Consider the following 23,537-nt stretch of genomic DNA (forward strand, 5'->3'; position numbering starts at 1 on the left):
GATGAAGGTCTAATATGCCCCTTAGCCAGACTTTCTGAAATATAATCCTTCATGGCCTGCCTCTCAGGACCAGAAAGGTTATACAACCTAGCTTTAGGTAACTTGGCCTCAGGGAGCAATTTTACAGAACAGTCATACTCGCGATGAGGAGGTAGTTCCTGACACCCTTTCTCCGAGAATACATCCTCAAAGTCCGCCAGAAATGGAGGTAAGACCCAAGGAGTAACCGCACCGATGACCGTGTTCATGCAGTTTTTATTACAGAATTTACTCCATTGGCTTATCTCTCTGGTTTGCCAATTAATAACCGGGTTATGCTTAGTTAACCAAGGAAGGCCCAACACTATAGGAGTGGGAAGACCCTCCAACACGTAGCAAGACAACAGTTCTTTATGTATCGCCCCCACTTGAAGTTTTACGTCATGCACAGCTTGCAAAAAACTTCCCTGACCGAGAGGCCTGGCATCGATCGAGAATATGGGGATGGGTTTAGCCAACTCACTCAATCGCATACCTTGAACCCGGGCAAACCGAGCATCAACCAGATTAGCCCCGGCCCCACTATCCAGAAGAACAGATATCCTCTCAGTTCTCGTACCCACCACCACCTCCGCCGGTACGAGAAACTGAGACGAACCTAGGGACGAAATACCTACTCCCAGATTGCCGTCCACCACACAACCTGGGATCAACAGTTTTCCGACGACTCTTCACTCTGCAAGGGACGGGATGGACACCCCCCAATAAAATGTCCCTTTCTCCCGCAGAAGAAACACCTTCCTGTCTTATGGCGCACCACCGGTCCCCTCCCCCGAAATGATGTCCCTCCTAATTGCATAGGCTCCTCTGGACTGACCAGGGGAACCACCATATGAGGGGACCTTGTAGGAGGTGGAGTCATCACAGGGGGTCGAGTTATCCCGCACCTCTCCCGAAGCCGTCTGTCAACGCGAATAGCCAGGGCCATAGCGGCTTCCAGTGACGCGGGAGAGTCATACTGTGCCAACACATCCTGTAATTTGTCGGATAAACCTTGACAAAACTGGCTCCTAAGAGCCGGGTCATTCCACTGGGTGACCGTGGCCCACCTACGGAACTCCGAACAGAATTCCTCCGCCGGACGATCTCCCTGCTGGATCCTACGTAACTTAGACTCAGCAAGGGAGATCTGATCTGGGTCATCATATATGAGTCCCAGAGCAGCGAAAAACCTATCCACTGACTGGAGAGCCGGGGAGCCCGGGGGAAGAGAGAACGCCCAAGATTGTGGGTCCCCTTGTAGGAGCGAGATGACAATTCCCACCCTTTGTTCTTCACTCCCCGATGACCGAGGCCGCAGCCGAAAGTACAATTTGCATGCCTCCCGGAAAACAAAAAACTTGTCCCGCCCCCCAGTGAACCTGTCAGGGAGAGCTACTTTAGGTTCTGGTCCGGCTTGCTCCTGAGGATGCAAAACCTTGGACCTAACGTCCGCCAGCTCCATGGACAAACTCTGCAACTGCCGAGCTAGACCGGCTACTGGATCCATGGTAGCTGGAGAAAAACTAAGTGGGTCGGTGAAAATGTCACGCTGTCTTTGTATACTGGAGGTAGGGGGCCTAAGCTGACCCTAAGCTGGGGCCCTGACTAATCCCTCAACCTGGAGGTACTGTTAAAGGTACAGAGGTCCAGGCCGCCAGCGTAACCCCTACCTCCTGAGGATCCCTGCACCTAAGTAATCTAGTCCTGAGAAGGACCCCGATCACAACAAAAGAGGACAAGTAATAATATGCCCACACACAGTACTTAGACGAACGAGACAGTACAAGGGAAAAACCAAAACCACCTTGCATACAAAAACTACACAACTACAACAGAGGGAACACCAACGGGAAAGGAGATAAATGATAAAGCGAGGAAGGGAAAAAAGACTCCAAATACACTTATCTCAGAAACTCCAAATACCACGATCCGCTCTGTAAGTCTGTATGAAATGCTTTCACCGACACTTCCCAAACAGACCAGAAGGCATTTGAAGGAGACTCACTACAGCAGCATTGATTGCAGCTGGGCGAGGCTGGACCTCGTCTAGCACAGAGAGAGAGAGAATTAACTCCCTCACTGCCGAAAACACAAAGCACCAAAAAGTCAGCTGCGAGAAGTCAGGCTGTGTAATCGTGACGATCTTCGTGGCGACACACCCGTGACACCAACCTCGTCATCATCACCCTGTGTGTTATCACTAGAGATGAGCGGTGTTCGACTAGAACTGTTCGCCAATCTCAAATTCGAGCTGTTTTGGGCGGTGTTCGAGTTGTTCGACGAACCCGAACGATTTGCAAAAAATTCGGCTGTTCGAGGTTATGTTCGATAACTGTTCGTGCACCAAAAGCGTGTCCTGCATGTCTGGCGCTATTTAGAGCACCAATCATGCAGGGATTGTCTGCCACTCACTGTAATGCCACAGCCATGGTGGTTGTGGCATTACAGTGATTGCCCAAATCGATGGGAACAGTGCCAACAGTGAAACATGAAAAGCTGGCAATTCAGCAGCGGCATACACCAGTACCCGACAATTTAGAACCGAAAGAATAGAGCTTCACACATAGATTAGATAGATATAAACATGTCAGCCACATATATACGAAGTACAGTGAAAGTGCTGCTTACTGTACTTGTCATTTAACGTAAAGAATTTATCAAAAAAAATAATAGTGTTTTCATGCACCGTCTCTTTAAAAAAGCCGGCCGGCAATTCAGCAGCGGTACCCGACAATTTAGAATAGAAGGAATAGAGAATCACACATAGATTAGATAGATAGAAACATGTCAGTCACATATATATGTAGTACAGTGACAGTGTTGATTACTGTACTTGTCATTTAGTGTAAAGGATTTATCAAAAAAAATAATAGTGTTTTCATGCACCGTCTCTTTAAAAAAGCCGGCCGGCAATTCAGCATCTGTACCCAACAATTTAGAATAGAAGGAATAGAGAATCACACATAGAGTAGATAGATAGAAACATGTCAGTCACATATATATGAAGTACAGTGACAGTGTTGCTTACTGTACTTGTCATTTAGTGTAAAGGATTTATTAAAAAAAATAATAGTGTTTTCATGCACCGTCTCTTTAAGAAAGCCGGCCGGCAATTCAGCATCTGTACCCGACAATTTATAACAGACAGAATAGAGCTTCACACATAGATTAGATAGATAGAAACATGTCAGTCACATATATATGAAGTACAGTGATAGTGTTGGTTACTGTACTTGTCATTTAGTATTAAAATAAAGGATTTATTATTAAAAAAATTGGCGTGGGGTTCCCCTTAATTTTAGGCTCTAGCAGAGGTTAAGCAGACAGCTGGGGCAGATGTTTGAAGCCTGGGAAGGGGGTAATACCCACGGGGCTTCCCAGGCTACTAATATCAGCCCTCAGCTGAATACATAGCCTTTACTAGCTATTAAAATGGGGGACCCCCCCCCAAAAAATGACGTGGGGTCGCCCCTAATTTAATAGCTAGCAAAGGCTAGGCAGACAGCTGGGGGCTGATATTAATAGCCCAGGAAGGGAGCCATGAATATTGGCCCCCTCCCAGGCTAGAAACACCAGCCGTCAGCCGCCCCAGAAATGGCGCATTCATAGGATGCGCCAATTCTGGCACTTAGCCTCGCTCTTCCACGCTGCCCTGTAGCAGTGGCAGGGGGTAATAGGGCTGGGGTTGATGTCAGCTTATAATGCCAGCTGACATCAAGCCCAGGTTAGTAATGGAGAGGCGTCTATAAGACACCCCCATTACTAACCCCATAGTCAAAGTTAAAAAAAACACAAACACCCAGAATAAAGTCCTTTAATTGAAATAAAGACACAATTCTTTATTGTTCTAAATTAAACCATACTTACCATCACGCCCATTCCAGCTGAAGCCAACGATCTCCTGTAATAAAAATAAAATAATAAAGCAACCTCATCCTTACCTTTCCATGGTTCCCACGACAGCTTCAGCTCTGCTACATCGAGATGACAGGCTGGACCGCAGCAGAACGCCGCCATCCAGCCTGTCATCCCGCAGACACTGAGAAGAGCAGGCATGCTTGCGCTCCACATTGTCTCTCTGTGACGGCATAAAGATGAGCCGAGGTCATGTCCAATGAACTCGGCTCACCTCATGCACGTCACTTACAGCGTGGGAGAATTCTCACGCTGAAGCGCTGAGTGCAGGAGAATTTTCCCACGCTGTCAGTGAGGTGCATGAGGTGAGCTGAGTTCATTGGACATGAGCTCACCTCATGCACGTCACTGACAGCGTGGGAGAATTCTCCTGCACTCAGCACTTCAGCGTGAGAATTTTCCCACGCTGTCAGTGACGTGCATGAGGTGAGCCGAGTTCATTGGACATGACCTCGGCTCATCTGGATGCCGTCACAGCGAGACACTGAGGAGCGCAAGCATGCCTGCTCTTCTCAGTGTCTGCGGCATGACAGGCTGGATGGCAGCGTTCTGCTGCGGTCCAGCCTGTCATCTCGATGTAGCAGAGCTGAAGCTGTCGTGGGAACCATGGAATGGTAAGGATGAGGTTGGTTTATGATTTTTCTTTTATTGCAGGAGATCGTTGGCTTCAGCTGGAATGGGCGTGATGGTAAGTATAGTTTAATTTAGAACAATAAAGAATTGTGTGTTTATTTCAATTAAAGGACTTTATTCTGGGTGTTGTGTTTTTTTTAAATACTTTACTAGAAATTCATGGCGGTCATGTCTAATACTGGCGTGACCCCATGAATTTTGGGCTTGGGGCCAGCTGATAATACCAAGCTGGCCCTAACCCCTTTATTACCCAGTGAGCCACCGCACCAGGGCCCTGGATGAGTTGGGTACAGCGCCAGAAGATGGCGCTTCTATAAACGCGCCATTTTCCGGGGTGGCTGTGGACTGCAATTTGCAGCGGGGGGGGCCCAGAAAGCTTGGGCCTCCCTGCGCTGCAGATTCCAGCCCCCAGCTGCCTAGTTGTACCTGGCTGGACACAAAAATAAGGCGAAGCCCCACGTATTTTTTTTTTAATTATTTCATGAAATTCATGAAATAATTAAGAAAAAAAGGCCTTCCCTATATTGTTGTGTCCAGCCAGGTACAAATAGTCAGCTGGTGGTTGGGGGCAGCCCGTTCCTGCCTGCTGTACCTGGCTGGACACAAATATAGTGCGAAGCCCCACTTCAATTTTTTTTTATTATTTCATGAAATTCATGAAATAATTAAGCAAAAAAGGCCTTCCCTATATTGTTGTGTCCAGCCAGGTACAAATAGTCAGCTGGTGGTTGGGGGCAGCCCGTTCCTGCCTGCTGTACCTGGCTGGACACAAATATAGTGCGAAGCCCCACTTCAATTTTTTTAAATTACTTCAGGAAATTCATGAAATAATTAAAAAAAAATTGACGTGGGGCTTCGCACTATATTTGTGTCCAGTCAGGTGCAGCAGGCAGGAACGGGCTGCTCCCAACCACCAGCTGCCTATTTGTACCTGGCCGGACACAACAATATAGGGAAGCCCTTTTTTTCTTAATTATTTCATGAAATAATTTAAAGAAAATTGACGTGGGGCTTCGCCCTGTTTTTGTGTCCAGCCAGGTACAACTATGCAGCTGGGGGCTGGAATCTGCAGCGCAGGGAGGCCCAAGCTTTCTGGGCCACCCCCGCTGCAAATTGCAGTCCGCAGCCACCACGGAAAATGGCGCGTTCATAGAAGCGCCATCTTCTGGCGCTGTACCCAACTCATCCAGGGCCCTGATGCGGTGGCTCACTGGGTAATAAAGGGGTTAGGGCCAGCTTGGCATTATCAGCTGGCCCTAAGCCCAAAATTCATGGGGTCACGCCAATATTAGACATGACCACCATGAATTTCTAGTAAAGTATTTAAAAAAAACACAACACCCAGAAAAAAGTCCTTTAATTGAAATAAACACACAATTCTTTATTGTTCTAAATTAAACCATACTTACCGTCACGCCCATTCCAGCTGAAGCCAACGATCTCCTGAAATAAAAGAAAAATAATAAAGCAACATCATCCTTACCTTTCCATGGCTCCCATGACAGCTTCAGCTCTGCTACATCGAGATGACAGGCTGGACCGCAGCAGAACGCTGCCATCCAGCCTGTCATCCCGCAGACACTGAGAAGCGCAGGCTTGCTTGCGCTCCACAGTGTCTCTCTGTGAGGGCATCCAGATGAGCCGAGTTAATGTCCAATGAACTCGGCTCACCTCATGCACGTCACTGACAGCGTGGGAAAATTCTCCTGCACTCAGCGCTTCAGCGTGGGAGAATTCTCACACTGAAGCGCTGAGTGCAGGAGAATTCTCCCACGCTGTCAGTGACGTGCAGGAGGTGAGCTGAGTTCATTGGACATGAGCTCACCTTATGCACGTCACTGACAGCGTGGGAAAATTCTCCTGCACTCAGCGCTTCAGCGTGGGAGAATTCTCACGCTGAAGCGCTGAGTGCAGGAGAATTCTCCCACGCTGTCAGTGACGTGCAGGAGGTGAGCTGAGTTCATTGGACATGAGCTCACCTTATGCACGTCACTGACAGCGTGGGAGAATTCTCCTGCACTCAGCGCTTCAGCGTGAGAATTTTCCCACGCTGTCAGTGACGTGCATGAGGTGCGCCGAGTTCATTGGACATGAACTCGTCTCATCTTTATGCCGTCACAGCCAGACACTGCAGAGCGCAAGCAAGCCTGCACTTCTTAGTGTCTGCGGGATGATAGGCTGGATGGCAGCGTTCTGCTGCGGTCCAGCCTGTCATCTCGATGTAGCAGAGCTGAAGCTGTCGTGGGAACCATGGAAAGGTAAGGATGATGTTGCTTTATTATTTTTCTTTTATTGCAGGAGATCGTTGGCTTCAGCTGGAATGGGCGTGATGGTAAGTATGGTTTAATTTAGAACAATAAAGGATTGTGTCTTTATTTCAATTAAAGGACTTTATTCTGGGTGTTTGTGTTTTCTTTTAACTTTGACTATGGGGTTAGTAATGGGGGTGTCTTATAGACGCCTCTCCATTACTAACCTGGGCTTGATGTCAGCTGGCATTATAAGCTGACATCAACCCCAGCCCTATTACCCCCTGCCACCGCTACAGGGCAGCGTGGAAGAGCGAGGCTAAGTGCCAGAATTGGCGCATCCTATGAATGCGCCATTTCTGGGGCGGCTGACGGCTGGTGTTTCTAGCCTGGGAGGGGGCCAATATTCATGGCTCCCTTCCTGGGCTATTAATATCAGCCCCCAGCTGTCTGCCTAGCCTTTGCTAGCTATTAAATTAGGGGGGACCCCACGTCATTTTTTTGGGGGGGGGTCCCCCATTTTAATAGCTAGTAAAGGCTAGGTATTCAGCTGGGGGCTCATATTAGTAGCCTGGGAAGCTCTGTGGGTATTACCCCCTTCCCAGGCTTCAAACATCTGCCCCAGCTGTCTGCTTAACCTCCGCTAGAGACTAAAATTAAGGGGAACCCCACGCCAATTTTTTTTAATAATAAATCCTTTATTTTAATACTAAATGACAAGTACAGTAACCAACACTATCACTGTACTTCATATATATGTGACTGACATGTTTCTATCTATGTAATCTATGTGTGAACCTCTATTCTGTCTGTTATAAATTGTCGGGTACAGATGCTGAATTGCCGGCCGGCTTTTTTAAAGAGACGGTGCATGAAAACACTATTATTTTTTTTAATAAATCCTTTACACTAAATGACAAGTACAGTAAGCAACACTGTCACTGTACTTCATATATATGTGACTGACATGTTTCTATCTATCTAATCTATGTGTGAGGCTCTATTCCTTCTTGTCTAAATTGTCGGGTACCGGTGTATGCCGCTGCTGAATTGCCGGCCGGCTTTTTTAAAGAAAGCATCTTCTGAGCAGTTTGTCAGCTTTTGGACACATTTGAAGGTGTTTTCTATGTGTTTCTATGTGTTTTTGTTTGCCTGCCATTGGTTTTAACGGTGTTCGACGGTGTTCTAAGGTGTTCGACGAACAGTTCGACGAACAGTTCTTCGAACATCCCGGTGTTCGACGAACCGAACCGAACCCGAACACTACGGGGGTGGCTCAACACTAGTTATCACACCCGTCGCCCTCAGAGCCAACCTCTTCCTGCCCTGACCGAAAAGTCAAGTTGTCGCTCCAATCAGGTATTTGAGTCTCATCATCATCTTCATCATTGTCTCCACCAACAGGAGTTACAGTTTGGGAACAAGGGTCTACATTATGCTCAGAACCTTCTTCATCTGGTCCTGGATCCAACTTATAAAGATTCTGGGCATCGGATCAGATTATTTCCTCATCTGGATTAACAGAAGCTCTGGAGCAGACCTCCGTTTCCCAGGCTATAGTATGAGTAAACAGCTGGGCAGACTCAGCCATCTGTGTTACCCCATACTCAGACGGGCAGCTGGAGACTTGGGAGCTGTGAGGAAGCAAGTGCGATTGGGGTGACACCTCTGAGGACTGGAGTATTTGTGATGTTGAAATTGAGGTGATGGAGAGCCCACTTGAAGGAGCACTTGATATCCGTTGAAGCACCTGCTGTTTTTGTGCCTCATCTAGAATTTGTAGCGATGGGCGTGTCCGTAAGAATGGGATCGTATCACATTGTCCACGAAAAGAAGTCGACATCTTAGTTTGGCTGGAAGATGGTCTTTCTTCTGCAGATGTTACTCCCCCCCCCACCGTGGGGGGCCTCGACCCACCGGCGGACAGGCACCAGTATTGGGATAGGGGGGCTGGCCGTCAGGGTCCACCGCGGCTCTGGCACAAACCCGGCGACACAGAGGTGGCACAGGCAGGAACGGACTGGCCGTGTCGGCTTCTCACTTTTTGGATTTTAGAAGGGCATGACATGCCTATATCTGTGTCTCCCCCTCCTTTTACTCCTCCACCTCTTTTCTTTTCGCATGACTATATGTACTTGTCACTTTTCCATGTGTTAGTTGTGTCTTCTGAGCAGTTTGTCAGCTTTTGGACACCTTTGAAGGTGTTTTCTATGTGTTTCTATGTGTTTTTGTTTGCCTGCCATTGGTTTTAACGGTGTTCGAAGGTGTTCGACGAACAGTTCGGCGAACACACGGGTGTTCGACGAACCGAACCGAACTCGAACACTACGGGGGTGGCTCAACACTACTTAGCAGGACTGAGAGACTGGGACTAGTGAAGGGTCCCGAGTGGTAGATCCAGTGCACCAGTAGTGGAAGAAATAGGGTGCAGAACTGCTGAGCAAGTAAAGGAGACTTGTGAATGAGGACTGTAGTGTTAAAGCTAGGTTATGGCGAAGTACGGAGAAACAGTATGTTTTGAAAACCCTGAAGTATACTACAGAGGAAGGGTACCATGTGGAATAATGCTTCATACTGTAAAGAAAACATCCATAAGACTTTGTAGCCACCATCCCTTGTACATAAGCCTTTCCAAGTTCCCGTTCAGTAAAGACTTTATGTTTGAATGGTGGTCTCCCTCAATGAAATGTAGAATGTCTATCGACCCAGTTTTCTTTTGAACCTCCCCTCCAGACATCCCCAAGATTCTGTACGGCGACCTCCACCCCAAGACAATAAGAATTAATCCTAGAAAATTCACCAAAATGGGGATGAAAACCATAAATACAGAAAAACTGTGAAGTTCCAGTAGACTGATTTACTCGACTGTTAAAAGCAAATTCAGCGAGAGGTAAAAACGAAGACCAGTCCTCCTGCAGAGCTGCCACAAAGAACCTTAAAAATCGATACAAAGATTGATTTGTCCTTTCAGACTGACCGTTTCAGGGTGGAGAGCAGATGAAAATGATAAGTCAATCCCTAGTTTGCAGTCAAATTGTACGCCCCTATCATACACAATGCTAACAGGGATCCCATGTAACCTCATAATATGAGAAATAAATAACCTAGAGAGTGTCTCTGCATTAGATAATCTTGACAAAGGAACAAAATGGTAAGCCTCCAGGACCATAGCTGCATCTCGCCTTGGGACCATGACTTGCCAGGTCAGCTCGTGCGTCCGGTGGTTGACGAGTCTTCTGCACAGCTTACCTTCATAGGGGAACAGCCTGCTCTTCTATTTCCATAGTTGCTTGGCTTACTCTGGAGCATCCGGATGTAGAGGGGCGTCTTCTCGGGTCAGCAGGTCTTTCACCATGCGGATTGCAGGGTCACTATCTTGGGTCTCGGCCCAGATGTGGTGAGGTAGGGGATTGATCATGATGGTTGTTAAGTCTTCCTCCTTCACGCGGTGGGAGTATTGAGTGGCCCCATACCGGTGGAATGCAGGGAGCTCTACTTCCTCCAGCTCGTCCGGATCTTCTCCCTCATCGGGCAAGTGGGGCATTCTCGATAGGGTATCTGCATTAGCATTGGCTCGGCCAGTCCGGTATTTGATGGTGAAGTCATAATTTGCTAGCCGGGCCATCCACCGCTGCTCTAGGGCACCAAGTCTAGCATTGTCCAGATGCGTTAACGGATTGTTGTCCGTGTACGCAGTGAACTTTGCAGAGGCCAGGTAATGCTTGAAACGCTCCGTTACGGCCCACACCACTGCCAAGAATTCTAGCTTGAAAGAGCTGTAATTCTCCGGGTTTCTCTCGGTGGGTCTCAGCTTCCGGCTGGTGTACGCGATCACCCTTTCTCTGCCCTGTTGGTTTTGTGATAGCACGGCTCCCAGCCCCACATTACTGGCGTCCGTGTGGAGGATAAAAGGCTGGCTATAATCGGGGTAGGCCAGGATCTCATCCCCTGTGAGGGCCATCTTCAACTGGCGGAAGGACTCCTCTTCCGGCTTGTCCCACTTGAAGGGTGGCTTTTGGCTTCTGGACTTAGACTGTCCTATTAGGAGGTCCTGCATAGGGGCTGCCATCTTAGTGAACCCGGGATTGAACCTTCGGTAGTAGCCTACCAACCCGAGAAATTGCCTCACTTCTTTGATGTTAGAGGGGCTTGGCCAGCTCTTGATGGCTGTCACTTTGTCGGGGTCGGGGGCCACTCTCTCTGCACTCACCACGTGTCCCAGGTACTGGACCTTCGGTTTAAACAGGTGACACTTTGATGGTTTCACCTTCAGGCCATAGCCTGCCAGGGCTTCGAACACCTCGGCCAGGTGCTTTAGATGGTCCTCGTAAGTCTTCGAATAAACGATCACGTCGTCCAGGTAAAGGAGGACCGTCTCAAAGTTTCGGTGCCCTAGACAGCATTCCATCAGCCTCTGGAAGGTCCCTGGTGCATTGCAGAGCCCGAAGGGCACACAATTGAACTCGCTCAGTCCCATTGGGGTGGTGAAGGCGGTCTTCTCCTTGTCAGCCTCTGCCACAGGAAAGATCCAAAGTAGAGAAGAAGTTAGCTGATTTTAGGGCTGCTAAAGACTCCCCTATCCTAGGTAGCGGGTACGCGTCTTTATGGGTGATACGATTGACCTTTCTATAGTCCACGCACATTCTCATGGTACAGTCTTTATTTTTTACCAGAACCAAGGGGGCTGCCCAGGGGCTACAGCTATCTCTAATGACCCCAGCTTCTTTCATTTCTCTCAGCATGCCCTTTGTGTTCTGATAATGTGCAGGGGGTACAGGTCTGTGTCTCTCTTTTATTGGTGGGTGGCTCCCCGTGGGGATGTGGTGTTCTATCCCTCTTACTCTGCCGAAGTCTAGCGGGTGCTTACTAAAGATTCTCTCGTACTCCTGTACCACCCGGTGGACTCCTTGTTTTTGGTGCAGGGGAGTGGAGTCAGCACCCACATGGAGTTCCTGGCACCAGTCCTCCTTTTGTTTCTGGGAGCCATTACCCTCTGCTTGTGGAGATGGAGGCAAAGGTTCCACGGCCCTGATAGCTTTGTGCTCAACAGCAAACAGTTTGGCAAGTGTAGCGTACCTGGGTAAGTGTACCTCCCTCTCCCCAATGTTGAGAATGCGAATGGGCACCCTCCCATGACGGACATCAACCACCCCCGGGGCTGTCAAAATGGTGGGCCTGCTGTCTGAGTACACGAGTTCTACCATGGCTTGGTAGTCTCTGCCTCTCAACCCGATAGCAGTCCGACACCAGATCATCATTTCACTTTTAGAAGGCATGGAGATGGGGAATGGGTCACTCATTCTTACGCTACAGATCTCACCACCAGACAGTTCTACCTGCTGCCGTCTCATCAGAGCCTTTATCTCTTTGTTGAGGACTCTCTGTTGGCTGGAACTAGCATTCATCGCCACCTGCTGCAAAATCATAATTACTTCTGAAAGACAGTTTTCAATCACGTTAGTACCCACAGTTATTTTAGGGTGACTCTCAATGTCCACAATGATCACTCCCTGTGCCGGCAGTTCAACCTTACCAATCTTGATGGTCATCTCTCTGAACCCCACTTGCGGCACAGGTTGGCCATTGCTGGCGATGATGCTTAAGTCATCGTCTGGATAACGGGTTATATCGGCGTCATTCCAGTACCGCTTGAAAAGTACGTAGGGGATGGTAGTCACTTGAGACCCGGTGTCCAGCAGTGCACTCATGGGGATACCGTCCAGCACTACGGGTAAGACCGGGCATCCCCCCACGTACTTATCACGCCAATTAGACGGGCCTGGTGACCTTATGCCTGGGGGTTGGCCCTCTGCCCCAGGTCGGGCCCATTTAAAGTACAGTACCTAGCTATGTGTCCTGGCTGACTGCAACGGCGGCAAATCGGCTATCTATCCTCAGTGTAGCGGTCGGTGGGCCTCCCTCTGAACGGCGGGATCCTCCTTTGTCGACGCCACGGGACATCCTCCGGACTGGAAGCCAGCTTGATGGGTCCTGATGGGTCCACCTGTAATGACTGTACGGTCCTGGTCAATGAAGCAACACTTCTGGTTAGTTCCTGGACCTGATGGTGCAGGTCTGCAGGCGGGGATGGGTTTGAGACCTGCGCATCAGCCCCCACAAGGTCTGCAGGGTAGGGCGCCGCCCCCTGGTGGTAAGTAATGGCTGGGCGCCGGGAAGCTACAGCGCCACTTGGTGGGGGTTCTCGGAGCACCCGGATGGCCCTATCCTTGAACTGCGCAAAAGTCAAATCGGGGTTCTGTAGGGCCATGAGGCGCAGCTGGGTCCTGTGGGCGCTGGACCGCAGACCTTCTATGAACTGGTCAGTTAACAGCTTATCGGTGTCCTGCACGCTACCAGGGTCAGCTTGTTTGATAGCTCTCAGGGCTTCTTGCAGGTTCAAGGCATAGTCTCTGATACTGTCCTGGGCTCGCTGCTTACAGCCATAGAACCGCATTTTAATTTCTGCTGAGGTACGGGTATCAAAGGTACTCCGCAGCCGGGTCAGAATGTCCTTTACAGTCCTTTTCTCTTCATCTAACCATGATTTCACTTCCCGCTGGGCTGTATCGGTTAGCTGCCCCGTCAGAATGCTCACTTTCTGTTCTTCTGTCAGGGGGTAAACTTTAAATAAACTGTGCAGTCTTTCTTTAAAGTCAGTCAATGTATGGGATTCCCCTGAGTATTGGGGCAGCCAGGCTGCTCCGGGGATGTAGGGCATAGAGAACGGTATCACCGCTGCTGCAGCCACACTGCTTGTCGAGGGTCCCTTCGCGTCCGTCATCTTCTTCCCCCCTAGTTAAGCGTGGCCTACCTTCCGACGATCCTCTTCTGTAGGCCGCGGCTCCGCTGGTGCTGCTCCGGACGAGGACCTTGCGTCGCGTCCTGGTGATGTCAGAGTCACTCTCTCTCCCTTCCAGGACCTTCCAGGACCTTGCGCAGCGTCAGTGAGTAGGGCGGAGCTTCAGGTCTCACGCGGTTTGGACGTCCACGCCCCTCTTCTTCCCGCGCGGCGTCCTGCAGATGGCATCCGATGGCGGGAAAACGACTGAAGATGGTGGGAAACGGCTCCGGATGGCGAGAAACCTCTTTTTAAGGTACGTGTACAGTCTTTTTCAGGCGCGCAATACCCGTTTGTGGCGGGTTGGTCACAATCCTGCCGACTACGCCAAAACTGACTCGCCCCCTGGGCCGTGGGGCACTTGGAGCCGGGCAACAGGGCAATAATGGGGGTAGTAGTGGCAACCCGGTCCGTGGCTCAGGGTGGTCAGACCAAATGTTGTGGCAGTCTATTTGTAGGGTTTTAAATGTCCGACTACGCCACCCGTGGATTGCGGTCAGGGTTAACCGCCGCTGCAGTGCAGACCGCCGGGGCAGATGTAAATGTGCAGCACTGAATAGTACAACTCCCCACGGGAGGAGTATGGCCCCAGGGCAGTATATAGTTGAATGATGGAGGGGATGATTCCGACCGCAATGGCCAGGAAACGGAGGCCTCTTAAACAGTTCAGGGTCTTTATTAGAACAGGTGAGACGACCCAAAAACAGTCCCGGCTAGGAAGGGGCCTGGATGTCAGAGAACAAGTTGGAAGCTGGCCCTGGTCAGGGTGAGGGTGAAGGCCTACCGTACTCTCTGCGCTCTTTCTGGCTATTTCCCTCCTTGTGGTGTAACAGCCCATGTTCCTGAGCTCACCGTGTCTTCTCGCCCGTATGGCTTGCAACTTGGGTCCCTTTCTACTCTTGGCTTGGTGCAACTCTGCTGGTCCCTTCTGCTGTGGCGGAACCTCCGGGCTTCTTAGGCCAAGGAACATACAATCCCCTGCGGACTGGTTATTTGCTGTAGGACTTGGAATCTTAACAGCCTCGGACACCAAAGTCCGGTAGTTCAGTTTCTCTCTCAGCCAGGACAGGCTTCCCTCGCCTTCCGTCCCTGGCTTGTGGCTACTCTGCTGCCACTCGTCCTCCTCAGCCTCAGCTGAACTGGCTCTCCCTTCTCTGAGACACCTCTCAATCCAGAGACAGGTCGTCCAGAACTCTCTAACCCTGCCCCCAGTTCCAGCTTTTATAGGGGCAGCCTGCTCCCCCTACTGGCCTGGGACAGGAGGTGCTGCATGCTAATGGTCCCTGACCAGAGAACCTCCCCCTTGCTCTCAGACACAGCTTTATTATACATTTGTGGCATCCAGGCCAGGGTGACACACATCCTGCATAAATCAGCTGACAGGGTCCTTTTAGAGGGAATCTATCATCAGGTTTTTGCAGCCCCATCTCATACCAGCATGACGTACAGTACAGACCAAAAGTTTGGACACACCTTCTCATTTAAAGATGTTACTGTATTTTCATGACTATGAAAATTGTACATTCACACTGAGGTATCAAAACTATGAATTAACACATGTGGAATTATATACTTTACAAAAAAGTGTGAAACAACTGAAAATATGTCTTATATTCTAGGTTCTTCAAAGTAGCCACCTTTTGCTTAAATGACTATTTTGCACACTCTTGGCATTCTCTTGATGAGCTTCAAGAGGTAGTCACTGGAAATGGTCTTCCAACAATCTTGAAGGAGTTCCCAGAGATGCTTAGCACTTGTTGGCCCTTTTGCCTTCACTCTGCGGTCCAGCTCACCCCAAACCATCTTGATTGGGTTCAGGTCTGGTGACTGTGGAGGCCAGGTCATCTGGCGTAGCACCCCATCACTCTCTTTATTGGTCAAATAGCCCTTACACAGCCTGGAGGTGTGTTTGGGGTCATTGTCCTGTTGAAAAATAAATGATGGTCCAACTAAACGCAAACCGGATGGAATAGCATAACGCTGCAAGATGCTGTGGTAGCCATGCTGATTCAGTATGCCTTCAATTTTGAATAAATCCCCAACAGTGTCACCAGCAAAGCACCCCCACACCATCACACCTCCTCCTCCATGCTTCACGGTGGGAACCAGGCATGTAGAGTCCATCCGTTCACCTTTTCTGCGTCGCACAAAGACACGGTGTTTGGAACCAAAGATCTCAAATTTGGACTCATCAGACCAAAGCACAGATTTCCACTGGTCTAATGTCCATTCCTTGTGCTATTTAGCCCAAACAAGTCTCTTCTGCTTGTTTCCTGAACTTAGCAGTGGTTTCCTAGCAGCTATTTTACCATGAAGGCCTGCTGCACAAAGTCTCCTCTTAACAGTTGTTGAAGAGATGTGTCTGCTGCTAGAACTCTGTGTGGCATTGACCTGGTCTCTAAAATGAGCTGCTGTTAACCTGTGATTTCTGAGGCTGGTGACTCGGATAAACTTATCCTCAGAAGCAGAGGTGAATCTTGGTCTTCCTTTCTTGGGGCGGTCCTCATGTGAGCCAGTTTCTTTGTAGCGCTTGATGGTTTTTGCAACTGCACTTGGGGACACTTTCAAAGTTTGCCCAATTTTTCTGACTGACTGACCTGCATTTCTTAAAGTAATGATGGCCACTAATTTTTCTTTACTTAACTGCTTTTTTCTTGCCATAATACAAATTCTAACAGTCTATTCAGTAGGACTATCAGCTGTGTATCCACCAGACTTCTGCACAACTCAACTGATGGTCCCAACCCCATTTATAAGGCTAGAAATCCCACTTATTAAACCTGACAGGGCACACCTGTGAAGTGAAAACCATTTCCGGTGACTACCTCTTGAAGCTCATCAAGAGAATGCCAAGAGTGTGCAAAGCAGTCATCAATGCAAAAGGTGGCTACTTTGAAGAACCTAGAATCTAAGACATATTTTCAGTTGTTTCACACTTTTTTGTTAAGTATATAATTCCACACATGTTAATTCATAGTTTTGATGCCTTCAGTGTGAATGTACAATTTTCATAGTCATGAAAATACAGAACAATTTTTAAATGAGAAGGTGTGTCCAAACTTTTGGTCTGTATGTATGTGCAGAGACCCTGATTCCAGTGATGTATCACTTACTGGGTTTCTTGCTGTAGTTTTAATAAAATCCGTTTTCTCTGCTGCAGATCTAGCAGTTCTTTAAATGCAGAGCTGTGTATAACCCTGCCCACACAACTGATTGGCAGCTTTCTATGTGCACTGTGCATAGGCAGAAAGCTGCCAATCAGTGGTGGGGGTTGGGATATATGGAACTCGTGAATATGGAGTACAATCTGGCAGTATATTTAATAGTCCTCTTGTGATAATCTTTCTGATAAGAGTGTGACTTTATCAAAACTGCACCAAGCAGTACAGTAACTGACACATCGCTGGAATCAGGGTCTCTGCCTATACAGCATGCTGCTCTCAGATTAGGTGGCATAAACCCAGTGACAGATTTCCTTTAAACAGCCCAATGGCAAGAAAAAAAATTAGGAATAGTGTTCTTTTAAAGGATGTTTCACACTGACATGCCCATGTGTAATGGAATGGAATCCACCGTATACAGCTCTGAAACACGACATCAGTTTCCTCACTCATTGCATAGAGTTCTTGCAGATTGATCCTTTCCAAACTTTCATTAACAGTAAATAAGAGTGAGTGATCAGATACACTGGGCAGTGTCATCAGCATAGCAGGTTAAAAATGAATGCAGCACTCACTGAAATGAGTAGGCATCCTGACAAAACATAGAACTCAATAGCTTACATTAGCACAGGGCTGTTATTTTAACATTGGAGATCACATCATTTTTCACAAAGTTTTTTCCTAATCTGGCAGATTCTTACAGCCCAGTAAATTAGAACTCGTCATTTGTTACTCACAAGAAGGAAAGACAAATACACTCATGTTTAGTTTGGATGCTTGGTATTACCTAAATGTGGCCGTGTTTTCATCATCGATGCAGCCAGGGAAAGCACAGAATGAGAAACTCGGCCAAGTAAACCCCCTTTCATAAAGAGATCTGAATGTTTAACTACAACACGGTTTCCATTACAATTTCCGAAACTCAAACAATATCTACATCACATCTGTGTATGTCGTATCCATCTACCGATCTCATAACTTTCTATGTACTTCACGATCAATCACCTAGATGGGATATGCTTCTTGTCTATCTATCTGGTTATCACATGATCTACATAAAGACTATTTACTTTATCTATCTAATTATCAAATTATTTGATATCCATCAATCCATTTTTCCATGAGTGCACCTAGTTTCTTCTTGGTTACTTAAGACAAGCACAATGTCCCTCTTAGATGATTGATCACAGTCTGTCTGTGTTTCTATCTAATTAGGCATCAAATTATCTACATTATGACTATCTACTCTAATTATCTAATCTACTATATAATCGGCTTATCCCGTCTGTCTGTCCGTCCAGGAAATCCCGCGTCGCTGATTGGTCCGGCCGCGGCCAATCAGCGACGCGGGATTTCAGAACAAGATGGCGGGCGTTAGCGGCTCATCTGCCGCACGGAGGTAAGCGGCGATGCAGCCGGGAGATGACCGGCGCTAGCCGGTCATCTCCCGGCTGCTCGCAGCAGAAGTACCCCGACCGGCGGCCTAGGCGGCGCCGCTCCCCGGTCCTCCCTTCACACTAGCCGTTTGGAGATCAGCGGCCCTAGCCGCTGATCTCCCGACGGTAGCCGCATGGAGGTCAGCGGCGATGCAGCCGGGAGATGACCGGTGCTAGCCGGTCATCTCCCGGCTGCTCACAGCGGAAGTACAAGCACAGGCAGCGCCGCTCCCCGATCCTCACTAACACGGTTCGCTGATTGGTCGCGGCCGCCGGCCGTGACCAATCAGCGATATTGGCGCGAAATTTAAAACACCGCTGTCCTGATTGGTTGCGGCCGCCACCAATCAGCAACGAGCGCAGCCCGGCCGCGAATTGGCACCGGATTTGAAACACGCTTCGCTGATTGGTCACACCCGCCCGGCCGCGACCAATCAGCGATATTGGCGCGAAATTTAAAACACCGCTTCGAATTACGTGCTGGCTGTGCGTGGTCAGCGATGTTGTCACAAGCAGTATTGACAACATGACGTAATTGCAAAATTCATTAGGGGCCCCGGGGGGATACATTGGGGGGTTAATTTAAAGTAGTGCACAACCCATTTAAACACTGCTTCGCTGATTAGTCGCACCTGGTCGGCCGCATACATATTCTAGAATACCCGATGCATTAGAATCGGGCCACCATCTAGTATCTAAATATCCATTTATCCATGAGTTCATCTAATACTTTCAAGATCAATCACCTCAGAGATCTTGTATTTGCCTATTTACCGTATTTTTTGGACCATAAGACGCACTTTTTTCCACAATATTTGGGAGGAAAATAGTGCGTGCGTCTTATGGTACAAACGTTACCTGCGGTTGTGGTAGCGATGGTGGTAGCGGTGGTGGTAGCGGCAGCGGCGTTAGTGGCAGCAGAGGTGAGCTGCTGGGGCCGGCAACTGTGCCTGTCCGGTACTGGGGCTGGGATGCTGTGAGCGGCATGCGGCCTGCACAGGTTTCCGGTGTGTGCGGCCATCTTCCTAGAGCTGTGAGCTACAGGAAAATGGCCACCCAAGCCGGCGCATGCGTGGACCGGTAGCTCCGGCGGCCATTTTCCTGTAGATCACAGCTCTAGGAAGATGGCCACGCACACCGGAAACCTGCGCAGGCCGCACTGCTTCGCCACTCATAGCCCGGCACCGACCGCAGCCGGGTACAGGCCCCAGCCCAAGGCCCCGGCCTCAGCCAAAGACCCCGGCCCCAGCCAAAGACCCCGGCCCCAGCCAGAGGCCCCGACCGCAGCCAGAGGCCCCAGACTTGACGTTGGCCCCAGCCCCAGCCAGAGATCTCTGCCTTGGCCCCAGCTAGAGGCCCCAACCCCAGCCAGAGGCCCCAGCCAGAAGCCCCGGCCTCGGCGTTGGCCCCAGCCCCAGCCAGAGATCTCGGCCTTGGCCCCAGCCAGAGGCCCCAACCCCAGCCAGAGGCCCCAGCCAGAAGCCACGGCCTCGGCGTTGGCCCCAGCCAGAGGCCCCAGCCCCAGCCAGAGGCCTCTTCAAAGGAACCAGCCAGGCTAAGGGCCTCAGCCAGGCCCCAGCCCGGCACAGGCTCCACAGCATCTGACTCCTTCTGCTGCAGCTGCCAACTTCCTGAGGGACCCTACCTCCTGAGACCCTCACTTCACTCCCCCCAGGTAAGATACCATACCTATTCAGATTAAAAGATCCACCCCCATCTTATAAAAAATTTTTTTTCTATTTTCCAGCCCAAAATTTGGAGTGCGTCTTATGGTCCGGTGCGTCTTATAGTTCGAAAAACACGGTAATTACCTATCCTATGCCTATCTATCTAATTATCTATCTATCCATCCTACAATAGCTAATCCCTCTTGATTAGGGATGAGCGGACGGGTGGAAGTTCGGGTTCTGGTACCTGACCCAAACTTTTGAGAAAGCCCAGTTCGGGTACCAGAACAGTACCCGAACTTCCACCGGAACCCGAACCCCATTGAAAATAATGGTTACCAGAACTTGTAAGAGACAAAAATCTCTCTCTTCTCCGTGCCACCATGGACTTACCTCGAACACTGCACGGACATCAGGAGAAAGTCCCTGTTAGGCGTTCAGGACCGGAACAGTAACTATCCGATACAAATGCCAAAAACTTCTGTGGGGGTTCACCCATCTCTACTTTTGATTAGTCACCTAAGGAAGACATCTAGCTTTGGCTACACTTTATTTCTTGCCTCTCAACCTGTCAATCTTCTAATATTGACAAATTGACAAATTATTATGCAAATGCTATTTGTCTCTAATTTTCCTAAATGGTTGTGTGGCGCCCTGCTGCGCAATAGTGCCACAGATCCTAGAGGGGTGCATTAAAGGATTTCTCCACAAGAGGCCGCTCACAGCATACACACACCTCCACCCTACCTCAGACCACCAGAGGGAGCCCGGATAGGGATATAAATACGGAGGGTGGAGTTAGGCAGTTCAGTTCCTAGCCTGCTAGAGTACAGAGCAGCTAGGGAGTTCCTGCAGAGTGAGACACAGAAACAGGTCAGTCTGCAGTGGAGCTCAGTCTAGTTTCAGTTTGCAGTCTGGAGAACACAGCTAAAGGTTCAGCAGTGGAGCACGAGGCTCCTGCTAGTCTAAACTCAAGCAGCTCAGGTTAGTGAGCCAGGAGCGTTGCCGACGCTCAGAGAGTGGCAGAAGAGGCAGCCAGCTAACTGCCAGTGTGTATAGCCTAGTGAGGGCCCGAGTAGGCCGAAGGCAAGAGGAGTGAATAGCAATGGGGGCAGAGGAGCTTTACCAGCTCACCCCAAAAAGCATCTACCGGACACCGGGTCCAGGTCTACAGGGCAGTATATCCCCCTGTAGAGACAACTGGAGACCCCTGGAAGACTTCAGGTCCCGGGATCACCCAAGATCTGATACGTAACAGAGCCAGGAGCCACGCAGGCCCCGCAAGCTGGCAGAGTGCTCTCCAAAAGAAGGCCCTACCACAAGGTCAGCCGGTGCAGGATAGAAACCAAGTTAGGCCTAGCTCCAGGCAGGTCAGAAACTTACTACAGAGAGGCAAGAAACAGGAGGCCGTACACCCGCTCACTGGGGAGAATCCGGACGTGCACCACTCACCCTACAGTGCTACGGGGTGTCCCTGAACTAATTCCAGTAAAGGTACAGAAGTGACTTTCTTGTCTGCTCCCATTCTTGCTCTGACCCGGCTGGGTCCCCTCTGTCCTGCATCCCCCCTCCTACGCTGCCCTGAGGCCCTGCTCCACCTGTGGGGAGCAATACCATCTAAGCTGCCACAACACCGGCCTCAGCAGACTCCCGCAGCGCTGGTAACCCTCACCAGACACCACAGGTGGCGTCACGAACTTTGACATTTCATTTCCCCTTTTTTAAGAGAGACCCCAGGGTACGGGCCCGGGAGCCGACCACCCCGACATCCCCGAGATCAGGCAACAAGGCCTGGGTGCCGAGTCATCCCCATCCCCTGGGGGCCACAGTTGAAGCAAATGAGTCAGCATAATGTTCAAATCATCAATCGTTAAAACATAGAACATCTTTTTATTGGACAAACCTCCATGTACTGTTCCAAATTATTCTGCACCCAACAGTTTCCAAATGAAAATGGTCAATTGTTGAATTTGCAGCACTAAGAGGTGACATTTACTAAAATCAAAAGCTTTCTTAATCACAAACATCTGAACAGGTCATGTTATATGTTAACAAAGGGCTCCTCCTATGATATCACCTTCACAATTCTTGAATCCATTAAACTTGTGAGTTTTTGGATTGTTTCTGCTTGAATTTCTTTGCAGGATGACAGAATAGCCCCCTAGAGCTGCTGTTTTGATGTGAACTGCTTCCCACCCTCATAGATCTTTTTCTTGAGGATACTCCAGAGGTTCTCTATAGGGTTGAGGTTGGGGGAGGATGGTGGCCACACCATAAGTTTCTCTCCTTTTTTTTTATGCCCATAGCAGCCAATGACTTAGAGGTATTCTTTGCAGCATGAGATGGTGCATTGTCATGCATGAAGATTATTTTTTTATGGATGACACGGTTCTTCTTTTTGTACCATGGAAGAAAATGGTCAATCAGAAACGCTATAAACTTTGCCGGGGTCATTTTCACACCGTCAGGGACCCTAAAGGGGCCTACCAGCTCTCTCCCCATGATGCAGGCTCAAAACATGACTCCTCCATCATCTTGCTGACGTCGCAGCCTTGTTGGGACACAGTGGCCATACACCAACCATCCACTACTCCATCCATCTGGACCATCCAGAGTTGCACAGCACTCATCAGTAAACAAGATTATGTCGGGGTCCACTGAAATTGTTTCTGCTTGTGAGCACTGTTTAAGCTTGGCCGAATAGTAGGTTTATGCACAACTACAAGTCTTTGGAGGCTCCTACACCTTGAGCTTCGTGGGACTCAAGAGTAGAGATGAGCGGTGTTCGACTCGACCTGTTCGCCAATCTCAAATTCGAGCTGTTTTGGGCAGTGTTCGAGCCGTTCGGCGAACACGAACAATTTGAAAAAAATTCGGCTGTTCGAGGTTATGTTCAATAACTGTTCGTGCACCAAAATCATAACTGGATTTTTTCTCAGTAATGCTGAAAATTAATGTTAATACGCAGTTTGAGTCTACAGCGGGGCGGGGGGAGGGGCAGGGGATGGATCTCTGCATAAATAATGAAGATCTCCATTTGTTTTTCTCTTTCCCGCATTTACAGTGGGGAGGTGCAATCTGTCAGCCTATCAGCAGCGCACACACGGAGCGAACTGCTTTTTTTCACACACAATGTGTCATTGGCAGTGTATGTCACATGTCCTTGCCCTATAAGACCCAGCCATTTTCCACGTAGCCACCATTTTCTCACTGCTGCAGCTGCGTGTTAGACGGCACCGCTGTTGCTGTGTGCGCTATACCTTGTTAATTTCAAGCCAATTTTCTCACAAATCTACAGATAGCTTGGGAGTAGGGAATAGTTGTGATTGCAGTCCTTTTGAGGACTAGGTTACATCTTTCCTACGACTTTTATCAGGCAGGTCTGTGCTCTTAAATAGATAGGTAGGGAGTAAAGACTAATTGTAATTGCAGTCCTTTTGAGGGCTAGATTACATCAGTTCCTATCACTTTTATCAGGCAGGTCTGTGCTCTTAAATAGATAGGTTGGGAGTAAAGGCTAATTGTAATTGCAGTCCTTTTGAGGGCTAGGTTACATCAGTTCCTATCACTTTTTGCCAGGCAGGTCTGTGCCAGTGCTGTGCAAGTTTTTTTCACAG

The sequence above is a fragment of the Phyllobates terribilis genome, unplaced genomic scaffold (genome assembly GCF_046119375.1).
Source record: "Phyllobates terribilis strain yellow unplaced genomic scaffold, ASM4611937v1 Scaffold_7__3_contigs__length_470593459, whole genome shotgun sequence".
NCBI lineage: Eukaryota > Metazoa > Chordata > Amphibia > Anura > Dendrobatidae > Phyllobates > Phyllobates terribilis.